At 46.7% G+C, this 20,835-nt stretch overlaps 1 protein-coding gene across 8 annotated transcripts in view; it reads right to left on the bottom strand.

The window, feature by feature from the left end:
- The window catches only part of DIAPH2 (diaphanous related formin 2), a 1,435,719-nt gene that overhangs the window by 207,499 nt on the left and 1,207,385 nt on the right, over positions 1–20,835 (bottom strand). The gene's annotated exons all lie outside the window — the stretch shown is intronic.

The raw sequence follows: 20,835 nt of genomic DNA, 5'->3' as shown, positions 1-20,835 counted from the left end.
TTAATAAGATGATAGGGATTTACAAAAGGAAACTTCATAGGCTTGGGGGTGGGGTAAGGAGGAATACTCTGATAGCTATGATGTGCTGCCGCTAGTAAACGCCATTTCCATTATCTTCATGCGTGTTCTGGGACATCAGTAATATCCCTTCAAAACAATTCATTCATCGCTAATTGTGATTGAGGCGACCGATTCTCTACCTGATCCTCATACTGCTAGTAAAAAGGTGACCTTTAATTGCTGTAATAATCAGATATAATGAAGTGAAGCAGCACTTGCGTCAGGGTGATGGCTGCAGGTTTTGCTTCCCCTGAGCGATGGCTGCTTTGTCGTAGTGCCATGTTAACCCCTCGTGCTGGGAAAAGATCAATTAAATATTTTCCCCAACTGCAGAAAATATATGTATGTTATATGGATGCTTCCCTGCAACCTTTACTATATTGCTTTGTACTGTACACGCCTCCCTGCAACCTTTGCTACATTGCTCCGTACTGTACATACTTCCCTGCAACCTTTGCTGCATTGCTCCGTACTGTACTGTACACTCTAACCTGCAACCCTTACTACATTGCTTTGTACTGTACACACTTCCCTGCAACCTTTACTACATTGCTTTGTACTGTACACACTTCCCTGCAACCTTTACTACATTGCTTGGTACTGTAAACAGTTCCCTGCAACCTTTACTACATTGCTTGGTACTGTACACGCCTCCCTGCAACCTTTACTACATTGCTTAGTACTGTACACGCCTCCCTGCAACCTTTATTACATTGCTTTGTACTGTACACACTTCCCTGCAACCTTTACTACATTGCTTAGTACTGTACACGCCTCCCTGCAACCTTTGCTACATTGCTCCGTACTGTACATACTTCCCTGCAACCCTTACTACATTGCTTCGTACTGTACACACTTCCCTGCAACCTTTACTACATTGCTTGGTACTGTACACGCTTCCCCGCAACATTTACTACATTGCTTTGTACTGTACACGTCTCCATGCAAACTTTACTACATTGCTTTGTACTGTACACGCTTCCCTGCACACTTTACTACATTGCATTGTACAGTACATGCCTCCCTGCAACCTATACTACAATCTTTTGTACTGTGCACGCCTCTCTGCAACCTTTACTACATTGCTTTGTACTGTACACGCCTAGCCTCTGCAATCTTTACTACGTTACTTTGTACTGTACAAGCCTCCCTGTAAACCCTTACTACGTTGCTTTGTACTGTACATGCCTCCCTGGATCCTTTACTACATTGCTTTGTACAGTATACGCCTCCTTGCAACCTTTACACTATTGCTTTGTACTGTACATGCCTCCCTGCAACTTTTACACCATTGCTTTGTACTGAACACGCCTCTCTGAAACCTTTACTACATTGCTTTGTACTGTACATGCCTCCCTGCAACCTTTACTACATTTCTTAGTACTGTGCATGCCTCCCTGTAACCTTTACTACATTGCTTTGGCCTGTACATGCTTCCCTGCAACCTTTACTACATTGCTTTGTACTGTACATGCCTCCCTGCAGCCTTTACTACATTGCTTGGTACTGTACATGCCTCCCTGCAACCTTTACTACATTGCTTTGTACTGTACATGCCTCCCTGTAACCTTTACTACATTTCACTGTACTGTACATGCCTCCCTGCAACCTTTACTTAATGTCTTGTTGATTCATCTTTGTTGCGGTCTTCTGAACTTTTCAACAAATCCTTTATTTCATACAGGATGTGTGTAACACAGTAATAGTCCGCGCTCACATCCAAGTGCGCTGGGGGAGGTTTAGATTTAGAAAGAAAAAGAGGCGTTTTCATGAGCGCGCTATGCAGTATTTCCTAAAGTGTTCTGCTTTTCTGAGACCTTTTTTTTTGTCCGAGCAGTGAGGGCCTTTTTCTCCGAGGAAAGGGAACCTACGACCTAGGTACTAAAAAAAGAAAAATAGTCCACACAGCTCGCCATGTCCATTTGTAATGTTGAAATGGCCAAATTATTATGTGGTGATTTTTTGCAAAGTAGCCATTGTTCAGATAATGCTGACTCTGAGAGGAAGGTATGCAGAGGGCTAATGAAGGGTATCACTAATAATCGACACGATCGGACAAACATTAGGGCTAGATGCATCATCGCTTGGAAAGTGATAAAATGGAGATTGAAAAAGTACCAGCCAATCAGCTCCTGACTGCCATTTTTCAAGCACAGCATGTGACATGGCAGTTGGGACATGATTGGCTGGTACTTTTTCACTCTCCATTTTATCACTTTCCAAACAACGATGCATCTAACTAGCCGTCACATGTGGAATAATTGTTGACATTTGCAACAGCCATGCATTATGAGAACGGCTTCACCGGTTAAATTACAAGTGGGCGGCATTTGTTATAGTGTACACCAGCGATTCCCAACCTCTGTCTTCAAGGCACACTAACAGTGCAGGTTTTAGTGATATCCATGCTTAAGCACAGATGGTTAAATCAAAATAACTGAGGTACTAATTGAAACGGGTGGTGTGGCCAATCTGACCAATCAATGTAGACTAGAGGCAATGGAGACACCGGCACGAAAAAGCCTGGATCCTCCTGGCATCGTCACTACTGGCTGGCGGAGGCAACGTCATGGAGATACGGCTCATCAGATTTGGGGTAATATTCCCCATGACACACCCTGACAGTAGAATCCATACCGAGAAGAATTCAATCCGTGATAAGGGCAAAAGCTCAGTGTAAGTTACCTATTGAATTCTCTAATGAAATGGATCTATTGGCAATATAGGAGCCTTAGTCAAACCATATAGTTCCTGTAAAGTCGCTCTCTGCACTGAGTGAAGGATACATATAGACGGTGCAGATCCCGATACACATTCACCACCCAGGTCAATGGCATAAAGGAAAGATGATGGATCTGACACTTCCACAGGAGGACGAGAGAGAGTAATTACCCTCCGGCCACCTTTATTATACAGCTGATGGTTTAAACCCAGAGGTGAGTCAGACAAGCTTCAGTACTCTATTTACTGTACCCGGCATCCATGAGATAGAGCGACCACACTATAAATGAGCAAAATAGAAGCAATCCCACATCAACAGAGGCTGTACTGGAGTGCAGCCCAAGTGAGTGCACACATCTGGGGGACTCACCTGTTGCTGGGAAGGAGCGTTCCAGCTAGACTACACGTATAATCTTCTAGAGGTCCTGCAGAACCTCACGAACCTCACCTTCCCCCAGATTCACCTGACAGATGCGCAGACATTAGTTTTGCACAGCGCGTCGGGGTAGGAGCAAATCCAGAATGTGTAGCTGGAGAGGGGATGCAAGGAGGGGGTCACTGCCGGCCCTGACCAATTTGGTGGCCAATGCATCTGGTGCATCTTAAACAACGTGGGGCTGGGCTTCAGTGTCAGACTGGGGCATGATGGGCCCACTGAGGGAATGCAGTGGTAGGGGCCCATGCTTAGGGGTGTGGCCAGTCTCCGGAGTGGGTGTGGTAACCATTAGAGAGTGCATGGGCTGGGCCCCTTAATAAATAAATAAATATATATATATATATATATATATATATATATATATAATAAACACTGCTAGTTGTGACAATGTAGCAGATTAATAAAAGGAATGCACTGAAGAAAACACACCATAGTCCTGTGCAGTACAATGCAACATATGTAGAATGTAGAATTCAGTGCACAGTCTGGAACCTGATCCCTAGAGGAGGGGGCAAGGGGGCCCACCGGGGGGGGGGGGGTTTCTCCTGTACCCCCTCCCGAACCCCCCCCCCCTCCCCCCCCCCTCCCCCCCCCCCCCTCCCCCCCCCCCCCCGGACAGGGTTGGGAAACCCCCGGTGGGCCCCACTACCTGGTGCCCAACCTCCGCCTCTAGGGATCAGGTACCGGGCTGTGCACTTGAATTCTACATTATACATGTTTCCTTATACTGCACAGGACTATAGTTTATTTTTTACAGTGCAGTTCTGTTATTAATCTGATACATTATCATGCATGGACTAGCAGTATATATTATGTATATTTATCAACGGCCCAGACAATGCACTAATAATCTTTAGCCAAACCTCTAAGCATGGGCCCCTGCCACTGTAGTCCCCCCGATGGGCCCTTCATTTCCCCAGTCCGACACAGCCCCAGGGGGCCGATTCAACCCTGCCTGGAATTCAGCATCCACCCCATCCTGCAGCAGCAGGCCCCCCACCCCACCCAATAACCCATATAATGACCCTGACAGTGTGACCTCCACAACTGAACATCAGTCCCACAGGAAAGACAGCAACCGCATATAGACAGGTCCATCAGAAATAATAAGACAGCACTTAACAATATAAAACAAGTGAATGCACCAAATCTCTCCCTCCGACATAATCCCCGGTAATCTCAGCGGATGATCGCATTGTCTTTTATCCGTAAATATTTATCCACTACATATTTGCAATTGGATGACTACAAAGAGAATTTTGCAGCGTTCATATGTATTTTCAAGCCAAGGGGCTCTTGTTATACATCGCGTTCCAATAAAATCACATCATTATATCGCTGGATTGCCAGTAGGGGGAAGAAAGAAAAAAAAGAAAGACATTTTAACACAAAATGGTTCCTCGGGGTTTCGTTCCCAGCAGACAAACATCTTCTGCAAATCTAATGTTGATGTAACAAATAATAATGATAATAAAATAAAAATAAAAACAAGGGGGGGGGGGGGGGAAAGAAGGCTCTGCGGGAATCCTTTATGACAAAGGCTTCATACATCTTCATATATTATACAGCGCACAGAGATATATGTCTTAGTGGCTCCAGGCTTAATGTGACAGCAGAGGAATGGCTTTGGCATGCAGAGAAATAGGATTTGGAGAGACGTTCAGTGACATGTTCTTAAGTGTCCAAATGAAGAGGACGTTATGTTGTTATTTGTGTTTATTTCTCGCCTCACTCTGGGAATTCTGACGTCGGGCAACTACTGACAACACGGACAATAAACAACATTCTGCCGCATGCGTAACCCCCAACTTTGCATCTTCCCCATTTGGGAATTTACGGCCCATTTCCTAGCAGTACACGCTTTATTTAGAAATCTACTTATCATAATGGATTGGCGTTGAAATGACTTCCATCCAATTACATGCGGCCTGTGCTATCCCAGCACTGATACTGCAGCCTCGTGGATTCCCCATTCTACAGACATGTGGGGGGACGCCCAGAACAGGACTAGTCCGCCCCGCATTTCTGGCTCTGCCCCTTCCCCACACACAAACACACACACACACACGTACGAAGGCATCGCACAACGGCAATGCTTTGGTACCTGACGAGTGTCTCCCTGCCAGCGCAGCTCCTGCACGCTGGCAGGCCGCTACTCGCCGCGTCCCGGTTCGCAGCAGCTGCGTGTGACATCACGCAGCCTCCATGGCCCGCCCCCCCAAGGTCCGGGCACGTCTGCGTTGTCCGGACATCACCCCACCAACCGCGTTCTAACGCTGTTGGTACGCCCCCTCCTGCCCCGCAACCGCCTCTGCCTGTCAATCAGCATCTCACTGGGCTCCCGGGGTGCGCACTTCACAACGTAATTGAGACTGCGATCGCTGCCGCTGCAGCGATGCAGTCTGAATTACCCCCTATGGTACATACGTCCAGATTTATCAAGCCTTGGAGAGTGATAAATTGCACGTTGATAAAGTACCAACCAATCAGCTCCTAACTTCCAGGTTACAGGCTGTGTTTGAAAAGTGACAGGAGCTGATTGTTTGGCACTTTAGCACCGTGCAATTTATTATTCGCCAAGGCTTGATAAATCAAGGCTCTAGAATGTTGAGTAACACCACCAGCTCCCGTAGGAACGTAAAGGTGATTTTCTGTCCATAATGGCATCTGGCCTCCGAAGGAAGGCCCGTTTATGTGAGGTCTTAGGAACCAAGGGGTCTATTTATCAACCAGAGAAGAGCCAATTCTCTAGTGACAAGGGCAGTTGTCTACAGTGAACTGCTTTCTCCAAGTTATGAAGTGGTTCTCACTGGAGTGTGATGAAAGGTCACATGGCACAGGTTGCTGTCGGTTACAACATCTTTTTGGTAATACATACGCCTTTTGCGTGACTGGAGCAGTACGGTGATGTAAGGGTCACCGGTTCTGCAGATGAGGACATTACTGCATCAGCGTTATTTACATGTCAGAGAAACCTCGTTTTCCTCCAGGTGACTCTTAGATTTCAGACTTTTTAACTCAAGTTGATTTTCTTTCAGTGATAAAAATATGTATTTCCATTAAGATGTCGTTCCTGTCAGCACATCACATGAATGTACAGTACCTAAGAGACTCTGTTCCTTGGAGGGTGACATATCTGTATTTAAGATGAGAGTTCCAAGTTCAGGTATCTGTCAGCTCTCATTTGCCTTGTGAGATTCATTTAATATCTGAGTGCTGCACACATCATTTATAGGGTGCCGAGGATATTATGAGATATGGAGAGACGGAGGCATCGAGGTATGGAGGCATAGAGGCACGAAAGTCATGATAGAGGCATCGAAGCATAAAAACATTGAGGTATGGAGGTGTGCAAGCATAGCGACATGGAGGTATGGATGCACAGAGGCATGGAGACATTGATGTATGGGTGCATAAAGATATTGAGGTATGGAAGCAATGAGGCATGGCAGTATGGAAGCAGAGAGTAGTGTTGCTATATGTCCAATTTTTTTATCACCCTCCCTGCACCTATGGTAGATACACCCTGTATATAACACATGTAACTGTGACAGGGAAGGTGGGCCCTCTCAGCTCTGGGCCCCATAGCAGCTGCTCTCCCTGCACCTATGGTAGCTACACCCTGTATATAACACATGTAACTGTGACAGGGAAGATGGCCCCTCTCAGCTCAGGGCCCCATAGCAGCTGCACTCCCTGCACCTATGGTAGCTACACCCTGTATATAACACATGTAACTGTGACAGGGAAGGTCACCCCTCTCAGCTCTGGCCCCATAGCAGCTGCACTCCCTGCACCTATGGTAGCTACACCTTGTATATAACACATGTAACTGTGACAGGGAAGGTGGCCCCTCTCAGCTCTGGGCCCCATAGCAGCTGCAATCCCTGCACCTATGGTAGCTACACCCTGTATATAACACATGTAACTGTGACAGGGAAGGTGGCCCCTCTTAGCTCTGGGCCCCATATCAGCTGCCCTCCCTGCACCTATGGTAGCTACACCCTGTATATAACACATGTAACTGTGACAGGGAAGATGGCCCCTCTCAGCTCTGGCCCCATAGCAGCTGCACTCCCTGCACGTATGGTAGCTACACCCTGTATATAACACATGTAACTGTGACAGGGAAGGTGACCCCTCTCAGCTCTGGCCCCATAGCAGCTGCACTCCCTGCACCTATGGTAGCTACACCCTTGTATATAACACATGTAACTGTGACAGGGAAGGTGGCCTCTCTCAGCTCTGGGCCCCATAGCAGCTGCACTCCCTGCACCTATGGTAGCTACACCCTGTATATAACACATGTAACTGTGACAGGGAAGGTGGCCCCTCTCAGCTCTGGCCCCATAGCAGCTGCACTCCCTGCACCTATGGTAGCTACACCCTGTATATAACACATGTAACTGTGACAGGCAAGGTGGCCCCTCTCAGCTCTGGCCCCATAGCAGCTGCACTCCCTGCACCTATGGTAGCTACACCCTGTATATAACACATGTAACTGTGACAGGGAAGGTGACCCCTCTCAGCTCTGGCCCCATAGCAGCTGCACTCCCTGCACCTATGGTAGCTACACCTTGTATATAACACATGTAACTGTGACAGGGAAGGTGGCCCCTCTCAGCTCTGGGCCCCATAGCAGCTGCACTCCCTGCACCTATGGTAGCTACACCTTGTATATAACACATGTAACTGTGACAGGGAAGGTGGCCCCTCTCAGCTCTGGACCCCATAGCAGCTGCACTCCCTGCACCTATGGTAGCTACTCCCCTGTATATAGCACATGTAACTGTGACAGGGAAGGTGGCCTCTCTCAGCTCTGGCCCCATAGCAGCTGCACTGCCTGCACCTATGGTAGCTACACCTTGTATATAACACATGTAACTGTGACAGAGAAGGTGACCCCTCTCAGCTCTGGGCCCCATAGCAGCTGCACTCCCTGCACCTATGGTAGCTACGCCCTGTATATAACACATGTAACTGTGACTGTGACAGGGAAGGTGGCCCCTCTCAGCTCTGGGCCCCATAGCAGCTGCACTGCCTGCACCTATGGTAGCTACACCCTGTATATAACACATGTAACTGTGACAGGGAAGGTGGTCCCTCTCAGCTCTGGCCCCATAGCAGCTGCACTCCCTGCACCTATGGTAGCTACACCCTGTATATAACACATGTAACTGTGACAGGGAAGGTGACCCCTCTCAGCTCTGGCCCCATAGCAGCTGCACTCCCTGCACCTATGGTAGCTACACCTTGTATATAACACATGTAACTGTGACAGGGAAGGTGGCCCCTCTCAGCTCTGGGCCCCATAGCAGCTGCACTCCCTGCACCTATGGTAGCTACACCTTGTATACAACACATGTAACTGTGACAGGGAAGGTGGCCCCTCTCAGCTCTGGACCCCATAGCAGCTGCACTCCCTGCACCTATGGTAGCTACTCCCCTGTATATAGCACATGTAACTGTGACAGGGAAGGTGGCCTCTCTCAGCTCTGGCCCCATAGCAGCTGCACTGCCTGCACCTATGGTAGCTACACCTTGTATATAACACATGTAACTGTGACAGGGAAGGTGACCCCTCTCAGCTCTGGGCCCCATAGCAGCTGCACTCCCTGCACCTATGGTAGCTACGCCCTGTATATAACACATGTAACTGTGACTGTGACAGGGAAGGTGGCCCCTCTCAGCTCTGGGCCCCATAGCAGCTGCACTGCCTGCACCTATGGTAGCTACACCCTGTATATAACACATGTAACTGTGACAGGGAAGGTGGTCCCTCTCAGCTCTGGGCCCCATAGCAGCTGCACTTCCTGCACCTATGGTAGCTACACCCTGTATATAACACATGTAACTGTGACAGGGAAGGTGGCCCCTCTCAGCTCTGGCCCCATAGCAGCTGCACTCCCTGCACCTATGGTGGCTACACCCTTGTATATAACACATGTAACTGTGACAGGGAAGGTGGCCCCTCTCAGCTCTGGCCCCATAGCAGCTGCACTCCCTGCACCTATGGTAGCTACACCCTGTATATAACACATGTAACTGTGACAGGGAAGGTGACCCCTCCCAGCTCTGGCCCCATAGCAGCTGTACTCCCTGCACCTATGGTAGCTACACCCTGTATATAACACATGTAACTGTGACAGGGAAGGCGGCCCCTCTCAGCTCTGGGCCCCATAGCAGCTGCACTCCCTGCACCTATGGTAGCTACACCCTGTATATAACACATGTAACTGTGACAGGGAAGGTGGCTCCTCTCAGCTCTGTCCCCATAGCAGCTGCACTCCCTGCACCTATGGTAGCTACACCCTTGTATATAACACATGTAACTGTGACAGGGAAGGTGGCCCCTCTCATCTCTGGGCCCCATATCAGCTACACTCCCTGCACCTATGGTAGCTACACCCTGTATATAACACATGTAACTGTGACAGGGAAGGTGGCCCCTCTCAGCTCTGGGCCCCATAGCAGCTGCACTCCCTGCACCTATGGTAGCTACTCCCCTGTATATAACACATGTAACTGTGACAGGGAAGGTGGCCCCTCTCAGCTCTGGACCCCATAGCAGCTGCACTCCCTGCACCTATGGTAGCTACTCCCCTGTATATAGCACATGTAACTGTGACAGGGAAGGTGGCCTCTCTCAGCTCTGGCCCCATAGCAGCTGCAGTGCCTGCACCTATGGTAGCTACACCTTGTATATAACACATGTAACTGTGACAGGGAAGATGACCCCTCTCAGCTCTGGGCCCCATAGCAGCTGCACTCCCTGCACCTATGGTAGCTACGTCCTGTATATAACACATGTAACTGTGACTGTGACAGGGAAGGTGGCCCCTCTCAGCTCTGGGCCCCATAGCAGCTGCACTGCCTGCACCTATGGTAGCTACACCCTGTATATAACACATGTAACTGTGACAGGGAAGGTGGTCCCTCTCAGCTCTGGGCCCCATAGCAGCTGCACTTCCTGCACCTATGGTAGCTACACCCTGTATATAACACATGTAACTGTGACAGGGAAGGTGGCCCCTCTCAGCTCTGGCCCCATAGCAGCTGCACTCCCTGCACCTATGGTAGCTACACCCTTGTATATAACACATGTAACTGTGACAGGGAAGGTGGCCCCTCTCAGCTCTGGCCCCATAGCAGCTGCACTCCCTGCACCTATGGTAGCTACACCCTTGTATATAACACATGTAACTGTGACAGGGAAGGTGGCCCCTCTCAGCTCTGGGCCCCATAGCAGCTGCACTCCCTGCACCTATGGTAGCTACACCCTGTATATAACACATGTAACTGTGACAGGGAAGGTGGCCCCTCTCAGCTCTGGCCCCATAGCAGCTGCACTCCCTGCACCTATGGTAGCTACACCCTGTATATAACACATGTAACTGTGACAGGGAAGGTGGCCCCTCTCAGCTCTGGCCCCATAGCAGCTGCACTCCCTGCACCTATGGTAGCTACACCCTGTATATAACACATGTAACTGTGACAGGGAAGGTGGCCCCTCTCAGCTCTGGCCCCATAGCAGCTGCACTCCCTGCACCTATGGTAGCTACACCCTGTATATAACACATGTAACTGTGACAGGGAAGGTGGCTTCTCTCAGCTCCGGGCCCCATAGCAGCTGCACTCCCTGCCAGTGGCGTAAGTTCGTCCCAGTTGCCCGGAGGCAAGATAAATATTGGTGCCCCCCCTATTTACTATATTAAGATAAATATATGTATGTAGATGTGCGTGTGTATATATATATATATATATATATATGTATATATATATATATATATATATATATACATATATATATATATATATATATATACATATATATATATATATATATATATATATATATATATACACGTGTGTGTGTGTGTAGGGTTCTGAAAAAAATGTATATACTGTATTTATACATTTAATTGTCTTATATTTTAAATCACACATTTCTTAGCAGTCATACCCAGGATTAGTACCCATGTACCTGTTACACTAACAGCAGACACTTTACTGATGGAGCTATTTGCTCCTGTACAGGAAGCATGAGAATTCTAACTATATGAAATTACATGTAATTGTCAGAGAAGTATCTTCATATAGTTATAATTCTCATATTTCCTATACAGGAGCAAACAGCTTCATCAGTAAGGTGTCTGCTTCCAGTGTAATAGGTTGTGGTTTCTATTCCTGGGTATAACACTTGTAAAATGTGTATATTCAGTATAATGAAAAGGGTGTGATTTGTAAGGTGTAGGGACCAGTGAGGAAGTCGGACGCTGAAGAGATAGCGGCAGCTATCAATTAACTTAATTCAGTGGTGTCACAGAATTGGAGGAGAGGTGCCCCTCTTCAGAGCAGGAGCCCGGCGGCAGATGACTCCGTTGCCTCCCAGAGTTCTGCCTCTGCTCCCTGCACCTATGGTAGCTACACCTTGTATATATTATAACACATGTAACTGTGACAGGGAAGGTTGCAGGGCCATCTTAACAGCAGTGTAGGCCCCTGGACACAGCAATGCACTGGGCACCATACCCATCCTCCAGCGGTAGGGTTGGGGGTGCTATCAGCGGCAGGTTTGATGTCCTGCGGGTGGTAGGGTGTGTTCTATCTTCCGCTCAGCATGTAGGCCCTGGAGCAGTAATTTCTGCTAATTACTCCTTTACTGCACAGATGGTGGGAGATGGGGCGGGAGGGAGAACACTAAACTTTAGAAGGGGGCATTGGGCTGAATGAAGGGGCCCCGGTACATGACTTCCAGGGTGGTAGGGGGTGTTTAATACGTAGGGGAGGGGTGGATAGTGGAGTGGGATTAATATTCATCATTTTCTAGTGGGAGGGCAGCTTGCTTGACTACAGATATCTCAAGTTCCTGAAAATAAAAAACTAGAGAGTCCCACCTTTCAGGAGGTACTGGGGACACCTTTCAGGAGATACTGGGGACACCTTTCAGGAGGTACTGGGGACACCTTTCAGGAGATACTGGGGACACCTTTCAGGAGATACTGGGGACACCTTTCAGGAGATACTGGGGACACCTTTCAGGAGGTTCTGGGGTCTTGGGGATCAGACTTCAGGAGCCAGAGCAATTCACCAATGAAAATACAAAACTGCATATTAGGAGTGTGGAGCTGGAGTAGGGACCAGCTACTTGAAGGCTGATATCTCTGGTTCTGGGCATAGTAAATATAGGCTGCCAGTGTCCACCAAAAGTGGCACTGGCAACTCTAAGTCAGACAGAACCTGAGACCTCTGGCTGGGAAGAGCAATTAACAGGCTTAGATGGGGACCACTGCTTTGAAGTCGGATATCTTCTTCTCAAAATGACTTCCAAATGGATTTGTCACTTACCCATTAAAAAGTGGCTTTTGAACCGGTTCTTTAGTGCTGAAACTTTTATCTCCGCATTGTTGCTGCTAAACTTAGTTGGTCTGTTTTGGAGGCCGTTATCTCTGACAAATAAGCGGTTCTTACAGAGGACTTGACATCACTGCTACTCCCTCAAGTATAATTCAGGAACAGCTGGCTCTGAATTCTTAATGAAATGCCCTTTGTATCAGCGCGCAAGCATAATTGATAGTCATTGTGAGTTTTACTAGCATTCCTATAAAATCACTTAAAGCTTCTATACTATTTCATATATGTCATGCATATCTTACCTGCCCCCTCCGCCCTGGGAAACGCACTATTCCTGGTAACTTATCCACAAGGGGGAACTCTTATAGCCTCCTCCCATGGGTAATAATGTGGCAATACAGAGCTGACTGCAGGGCATTTTATCTCTATGCCCATGTACCTATAGTGGGTGCAAGAGGTATCATTGCTATGGGGCCCAGAGGCTTAGGGGGCCTGGACCCAGGTTATAAAGTTGCATTGCAGAGCCTGAGTTGTGTGACATTACATTGTCAGTGAGAGGTGTGTGTAGTGGATGTTATAATGGTAAGGGGGCACTGTAATGTGGCACAATATGATCCTGGGATGGGGTAGGCCTCGCCCTACCCCCATTCCACTTTCCCCTTTTCCCCTGGGAGCCTGCAAAGTACATGCAGTAGACAGGGAGGGAGTTCCGATCAGGTTACAAGACATGTGAAACAGTATACTACTTTATGTAGGAAAATCCCCCGCCCACTCTGATTTATGTGAAACCTGTGTGCACCCTTCCATTGCATGTATAACAAAGAAAAAATAATAATAAATGTCACGGGACATATAAAAAAAAAAAAAAGTTGCAACTTTGGGACTCAAACCTGGGACTCTTAGCATGGGAGGTGGGAGCCTTCATCGCTAGGTTGGTATGGAAGGGGAGACAATTAGCTACCGGAGGGTAGCAACCCCAAGTTTCTATTAGGGTACTAATTAGCACAAACAGCTCATTAGTACCCTAATAGAACATACTGTACAGAGATACTAAGTACGGTGATTTGGCATCCAGTTACTTACTGAGGAGCTTTTATCTCTCTCCATTATACATAGAAAGATTCAACTTGCCGCTGTACGTTACAAGCTGTTCGTGCTAATTAGTACCCTAATAGAACATACTGTACAGAGATATGAAGTATGGTGATTTGGCATCCAGTTAAAAGCTGTTCGTGCTAATTAGTACACTAGTAGAACATACTGTACAGAGATACTAAGGACGGTGATTTGGCATCTAGGAACTTAGGGAGGAGCTTTTATCTCTCCATTATACATAGAAAGATTAAACTTGCCACTGTACGTTACAAGCTGTTCGTGCTAATTAGTACACTAGAAGAACATACTGGGGACTCGGACTCGCCCCTCCCCAATAGATTGTTAGCCCTTCAGAGCAGGGCCCTCTTACCTCTTGTTATCTAAGCCCTCGTCTCAACACATTTCACTCACAGCTCTCCCCTACTCAACGACCATCTTTATCCTTCTAGTAAAGGCTCATCTCTATCTATAGCCATCAGCCTCTAGTAGTACGATGATCACTCCCTCAATACTTACATCTTAGCTGTATTATGTCTTGAGAATGTGTGGTGCTCTGTTACCTGTACTCTATTTCTGTTATTTATTTACTGTAATGTAATGTTTTGTCCCCTGTACTGTCCTTTGTACGGCGCTGCGAAACACATGTGGCGCCTTATAAATAAAATGTAATAATAATAATAATAATACAGTACTTGCATTTCAAAAGCATGGTATTTTCCACCGCTTCCCGCTAGCCCATCGCCCTTCCCCCCTGGGAGCCTGCACAGGTCATGCAGTAGACAGGGAGGGAGTTATTCACATAAACCAGGGCAAAGCTGCAGGCAGTTGTACTGTTAAGGTTCTATGCACCATATGGTATACATACAATTCTGTAGCAGGGCAGACTCAATTGAAATGGCTACTGCCTGTGACTCCTTGCCCCATGGAGGCCCTCGGCTATGGAGCAAGTAACAGCACAGATTTTGTAGGTCACGGGGCAATGCTGAAGGAGCGTCAGAATCCCCTAGCTAAAATACACAGGGTCAATAGGGATAAGCGAGGTCGGGATCCGGTCTGAAGATCGACAGGGTCTAGGTCGACCACTATAGGTCGACAGTCACTAGGTCGACATGGATGGAAGGTCGAAAGGGTTTCTAGGTCGACATGTGCTAGGTCGACAGGTCTAAAGGTCGACATGAGTTTTTCACATTTATTTTTTTTGGGGATTTTTTCATACTTAACGATCCATGTGGACTACGATTGGAACAGTAAAGTGTGCCGAGCGAAGCGGTAGCGGAGCGAAGGCACCATGCCCGAAGCATGGCGAGCGAAGCGAGCCATGCGAGGGGACGCGGTGCACTAATTTGGGATCCCGGTCACTTTACGAAGAAAACGGCACTAAAAAAAAAAAAATCCTCATGTCAACCTTTAGACCTGTCGACCTAGCACATGTCGACCTAGAAACCCTGTCGACCTTCCATCCATGTCGACCTACTGACTGTCGACCTATAGTGGTCGACCTAAACATTGTCGACCTAGACACTGTCGATAAAACGAACCACTCCCGCGAGGTCTATGCACTTAACGATACCCCAGACCCCATCGCATCACAAAGTGACAAAATGTCCAAGGCGCATGAACATCCACCTTGTGTCAGTACTCAGCTATGGAGCGAGGTTTTGCAGGCTTCGGGGCAGTGCTGAAGGAGTGTCGGAATCCCCTAGCTAAAATACACAGGGGCAATAGGGTTAAGCGAGGTCTATGCACATAATGCTACAAGGCGGGGGTTCATGTGCCTCGGACATTTTGTCACTTTGTGATGCGATGGGGTCTGGTGTATCGTTATGTGCATAGACCTCGCTTATCCCTATCGACCCTGGGTATTTTAACTAGGGGATTCTGACGCTCCTTCAGCATTGGCCCGTTCTTTGAACACGGTATTTTCCACTGCCTCGCCCTACCCCCATCCCACTTTCCCCTTCCCCCCTGGGAGCCTGCACAGTTCATGCAATAGACAGGTAGGGAGTTCCGATCAGGTTACAAGAGAAGATTTATGTGAAACCTGTGTGCACCCTTCCATTGAATGTATAACAAGGAAAAAAAAATAATAAAGTGAATGTCACGGGAACTCGGACGCTCATACTGTACATGTATTTCAAAAGCACGGTGTTAATGCATTGTACATACTTCCTTTTACACAATTAGTTGCGTCTCCATACACAATCTTGCGTTTGCATACACAAGTGTTTTAACATGTGTCTGTAGAAACTATTTATTTATATTGAGAACTCTCACCGTCTGACCATTGGTCACCATCTATTAACATTACAGTCGTCACTGACCATTTGCCAGAGCTGTAGATCAATCCGTCGCTATACGATCGAAAGTACTGGATTAGTGGAGCATTAGCCACCCAGTGGTGGAGATGTGTAATGCATGCTGAGTATCTAGAATCGCCTCAACGCGCCTGCCTGTGATTAAACTCAGCAAGCTAAGCTATCGCATTATCGTGACTAAACGTCCAGAGAATCGGTGAAGATAAAGATGGCTACTTCTGTATGCTCAGCCATGCCACACCCACATGAACTGGTAACATAATATCACTTTAGAGTTACTGTTTCATAATTCTTTTTTGAACATTTTTACTTCTACAAATGCAGGCCGTAAGAGATGACTAGCAGTGACGGCTAGTCGGGACCATCTAAGATGACGTAATCGGAGAAGGAAAAAAGTGGGAAAATTATGTATCGAACGGGACCGGATGATTGGTTAATAGAGACTTTAAAAGGACCTTGGGATTATATGCTAGCACACTGCCTTGAAAAAGATCCCGTTGGGAGGGTTGAAACGCGTTGGTTGTTTGTGCTAATGGACCTTTGTTCCTGGAGCTGCTCCTGAGTATTCTGAGCGAAAACCAGATTGGCCTTATCCTGAGTTTGCCTGCCCGGGTGGTCTGCTCGTTGTGGATGAGTAATAAGAACGTGATTGAGAACTGCTTTCCATCAGTTCTCCACCCATTCTGGTAATTGTCCAGTCCTCTAGGGGCATTGCTGCGGGATATCATATTGTTTGATGTACCTGTATTTACTATAATAAATTTGTTGTACTACACATGATTTGATATGTCTTTTCCCACATGTGGAGTGGACATCATACAGAATTGAATGTGGATCGGAAGATCTTGAAGTTGTTGTAAGGAACGTACATTCTATTTCCTTTTCACCTTGTGGTGTCTACACTCTATATAGGTGGCGCCCATTTTAGTGGAATCACACACCCCCACATTTTCCAACTCGTATAAGAAGTACATGTATACCATGTATACAGTAACTCACAATATCTCTCTTTTCAACCTGGTTTTCACCTCAAGGGTTTATCACACAAAGAAATAAATATAATTTCTGAGCTGGATTACCACGATCAGGTCCTGTAATACATAACTTACTAAAATGCAACAAGACATAAGATAAAAAAAGAAAAATAATAATAAAAAATAACACAAGTGTAATTTCATAAGAAAGAGTCAGCGGAGACAGCTGGGAGGAGCCGGGAAAATGCAGAACGCAGCTTATTTCTGGCCAAACTAAGTAAATATGACACACAGGCCAGAGAGGGAAAGCGCGCATATTTTCTCAAGCTGTCATTTTGACAAAGTGACTTCTCACCAGTGGGAGATGGAAACCTAATAACATTGTTTCGTTCATTGTGTTAACCACATCCGTATAAAAAAAATAAAAAATAAAAAAAAATTGCAAGTCTAATGTAGTCTGGTGTAAGGGAGCCGGGCGATTTCTACATGCCTAGCGCTACTGCATTATGGGGCTAATTCAGGTACTGTTTTACTTGCTGCTGCTGTTGCAATCTTTTGGCGTTCGCAATTGCGATCATATGCTAATATGTGCAGAAGCAAACCTGAGCATAGAGACGCCCACTGCTGTGTCATCATTTCCATCCACCGGTGTATAATTGCTGATACATCGGTGCCATCGTTGCAGATCGGGTCATGTCGCGGAGTTTGAGTGCCCCTGAAGACGCTCAGGCTGAGCTGCTCTCCTGGGACGCAGGGGGCTCTCAAGATGCAAGTAAGATCGCAACTGCTAATTTGTGCACGCCCAGAAAACACCGTCTGAATGGCCACGCCTGCATTTACCCGACCACTCCCTGTTCCTACCCCCAAACGCTGCCTTCCTGTCACTCGCTCTGCGACTGGTTCCTCTGTGCAACCGCCATTGCACTAGCAGCCTGCACTGTGTGGAGTTTGCATGTTCTCCATGTGTTTGCATGGGTTTCCCTCTCAAAATCAAAAACATACTGTACTGGAAGGTTAATTGGCGTCAGAAGGAATGAACGTGCGTGCTTCCCTCCGCGTGTCTTTACGTGACAGAGACATTAGATTGCAAGCTCCACTGGTGCAGGGACTGGTAAGAATGACTAAAGCGTTTTTTTATAAAGTGCGGCATAATATGTTGGCGCTCTACAAATAAAGGCTGGTCAATAAATAACGGTCTAGCAGGTGACGACAGGCAGATGCTCTAACAGCCATATGTAGATTGTGTTTCATAGGGGGCTATTGAATTTGAAACGGAGTTCACGCATGTGCACAGCTGGAGGGGGGAACAGTGCTGGGAGGTGGGGTAGGTGGAGGTTTCCCTATTTGCAATCCGAACCTCCTTGTATAGGTACAGCGCTGAGGACAGTATCAGGTGCTGCAAGGTAAGCAGGAGACACCAGTCATATCACAGGCATTACCTATGTAATGAATAGTCCTGTAAAAATAAATAAAAGAAAAAATAGGTGAAAAATAATCTTTTCACCTACATCAAGGAGTAATGAAAGGGTCCCATATACTATATACAGGTTGCAGATATATCTTGGCTATATACACATACTGAAATGTATACACCACATCCTCAAAGCTTTGTTAATTGTGTTGCAGGCACACATACAGCAATCTGTTGTGCGGTCAGACCATCCATTGCATTAACTCCCGGCACTCTGTGAAATCTGGGCCACAATCTTCCAGGTTCCGGCACACACAGGGAACTGTGCGAGATACATTTATATACACAGCTCCTCGGGAATTGTGTCAGAGTACGTGCAGCGGTTAGAAAGGACACACTGATGTGTCACACTGGGCATTGTTATATATGTTATGATTGCAAAGGATTAAGCCCAGGCACGCTGCAGAATGGCAATGCTCGCAGAATGGCTGTAGCATGCTGTAATCTCCCCTGCCATCTAATTCTTCCCTGTGCCATCTCTCCAGCTTCTGCTGACGCCAATGACAGTCTGCTCAGGTGACAGTCCCCCTTTAGTAATCCTGCTTTTTATAGAAACATATGGGATTAACAGATAGATGCAAAGTGTAATTGTAAGTGCAGATCTGTCATTTGCTTACACATGCAGAAAGCAGAGGAGCCTTCTGGAGCAGAATCCCTTCTGTACAGCAGAGAGATAGCCGTCATGTTACATAGCAGGCAGCCATATGAATCAGAGTAACAGATGATTTCCCGACACCAAGTCCTGATGTTAGATACAAGCTTCATTCCTAGGTAAATGTAGTGTTCCTTCTAGCACCCTGTACCTTTCAAACACGTGCAGTTCCTCTTTCCTGCCTGGGGTGTCACACTCTGCTCTGGTTCTTCTCTGAACACTGCTCTGTATCTCAGCACTAAAATACAGACCAGAATGTGCTGAGAAGCACCAGAGCAGAGAGCGACACCCCAGGCAGAAAAGAGGAACTGCACGTGTTTGAAAGGTACAGGGTGCTAGAAGGAACACTAGGTAAATGCTGTGTAACCTGGGCTAGGCCTCCGTATGGAGACCTGTGGTGGCGGAACAAGGGCCTCAATACATAAATATTGACGACACAGCTACCTCAGTGGTGATCATTGCTGCCTCACAACTCTGAGGCCATAGGTTGGTTTCCTAACAGGGCACTATCTGTGTGCAGTTTGTATGTTCTCCCGGTATGCGTGGGTTTCCTCCAGGTACAAAGCAGCGCTAATAATATGCTGCAGATCTGTGCGTATCTAGCTAATAAACGCAACGCTGATAGCAAAATTATTTCTGTTCTCTATACATACAGTATATGGTATTAATACGGACACGCAGCTGGTACTATGTACAGTATGAGTAAAACCGAGCGCGGGATATTTTCTTTGCAGCTTTGTTTCTCCAGGCAGGGCCGCAACTAGGGTGGGGCCACACGTGCCGACACAAAAAGCGGGAATCCCGTAATGAGTCGGAAGTATACCGTGGTGGTGGAGAGAGTGGGTAACACAAACTCAGGCTGCTGCAGAGGTATAGGTGGGAGAGACACAGGCTGCTGCACTGATACAGGAAGGGGGAAGGGGGATTATGTTTTTGGATTTCCTCCCAAAATCCAAAAACATAGCGGTAGGTGAATTTTGTTAATTTGTGTGTACACAGGGACTGATGTGAATAATAAATAAATGGATAACTGTACTTGCCAGGATATTTATTTATTTTATCTATTAACAGTTAAAAAATGTATGGCGCGCACATAATCTGCAGCACTTTACAGAGAATATATCAGTAAATTACATCAGTCCCTACACCAGTGGAGCTTACAATCTATTTCCCTATCGCATGTACACACACATTATTTTTTGTTAGAAGCCAAATAACCTGCCTGTAGGCTTTTGGAATGAGAAAGGAAACCCACTGGGAGAACATACAAACTAAAAACAGATAGGGCCTTGGACAAGAATTGAACTCAGGGCTTTGAGGCAGCAATGATAACTACTAAGCTAACCGTGCTGCCTTAGGATATACCCTAAGCCTCCGAATTGAGGCCTCAATCCATAAGAAACACAGTAAAACCCACTTACCCAAGAGAGTGTTGGAATACAGTCAGCCATTGTACTGTACTTGGTATTATCAGAGGAACTAACTTCTGCAATCTGTGTGCATGTATTGTTTGGCAACGGCCTTTGTAAAGCAAACATCTACGTATATTTGCATCCCCTGTTATTTCCCTGTGCATATAATAGAGAACTCTGTGTGTATAAAGCTACATACATTAAACATAGCTACATTACCATATTAATGACACACTCTCTTGATATTTGTAGTCAGGAGAGGAGATGAAATAATTAAGAGACCACAATAAATTACATCCAACCTGATAGACGTCGTAAGAAAAGAGAGATGAGAACAAAACCATT

This window comes from Pseudophryne corroboree, chromosome 8 (assembly GCF_028390025.1).
Source record: "Pseudophryne corroboree isolate aPseCor3 chromosome 8, aPseCor3.hap2, whole genome shotgun sequence".
Lineage (NCBI taxonomy): Eukaryota > Metazoa > Chordata > Amphibia > Anura > Myobatrachidae > Pseudophryne > Pseudophryne corroboree.
This window is presented reverse-complemented; position numbering and strand designations above follow the sequence as displayed.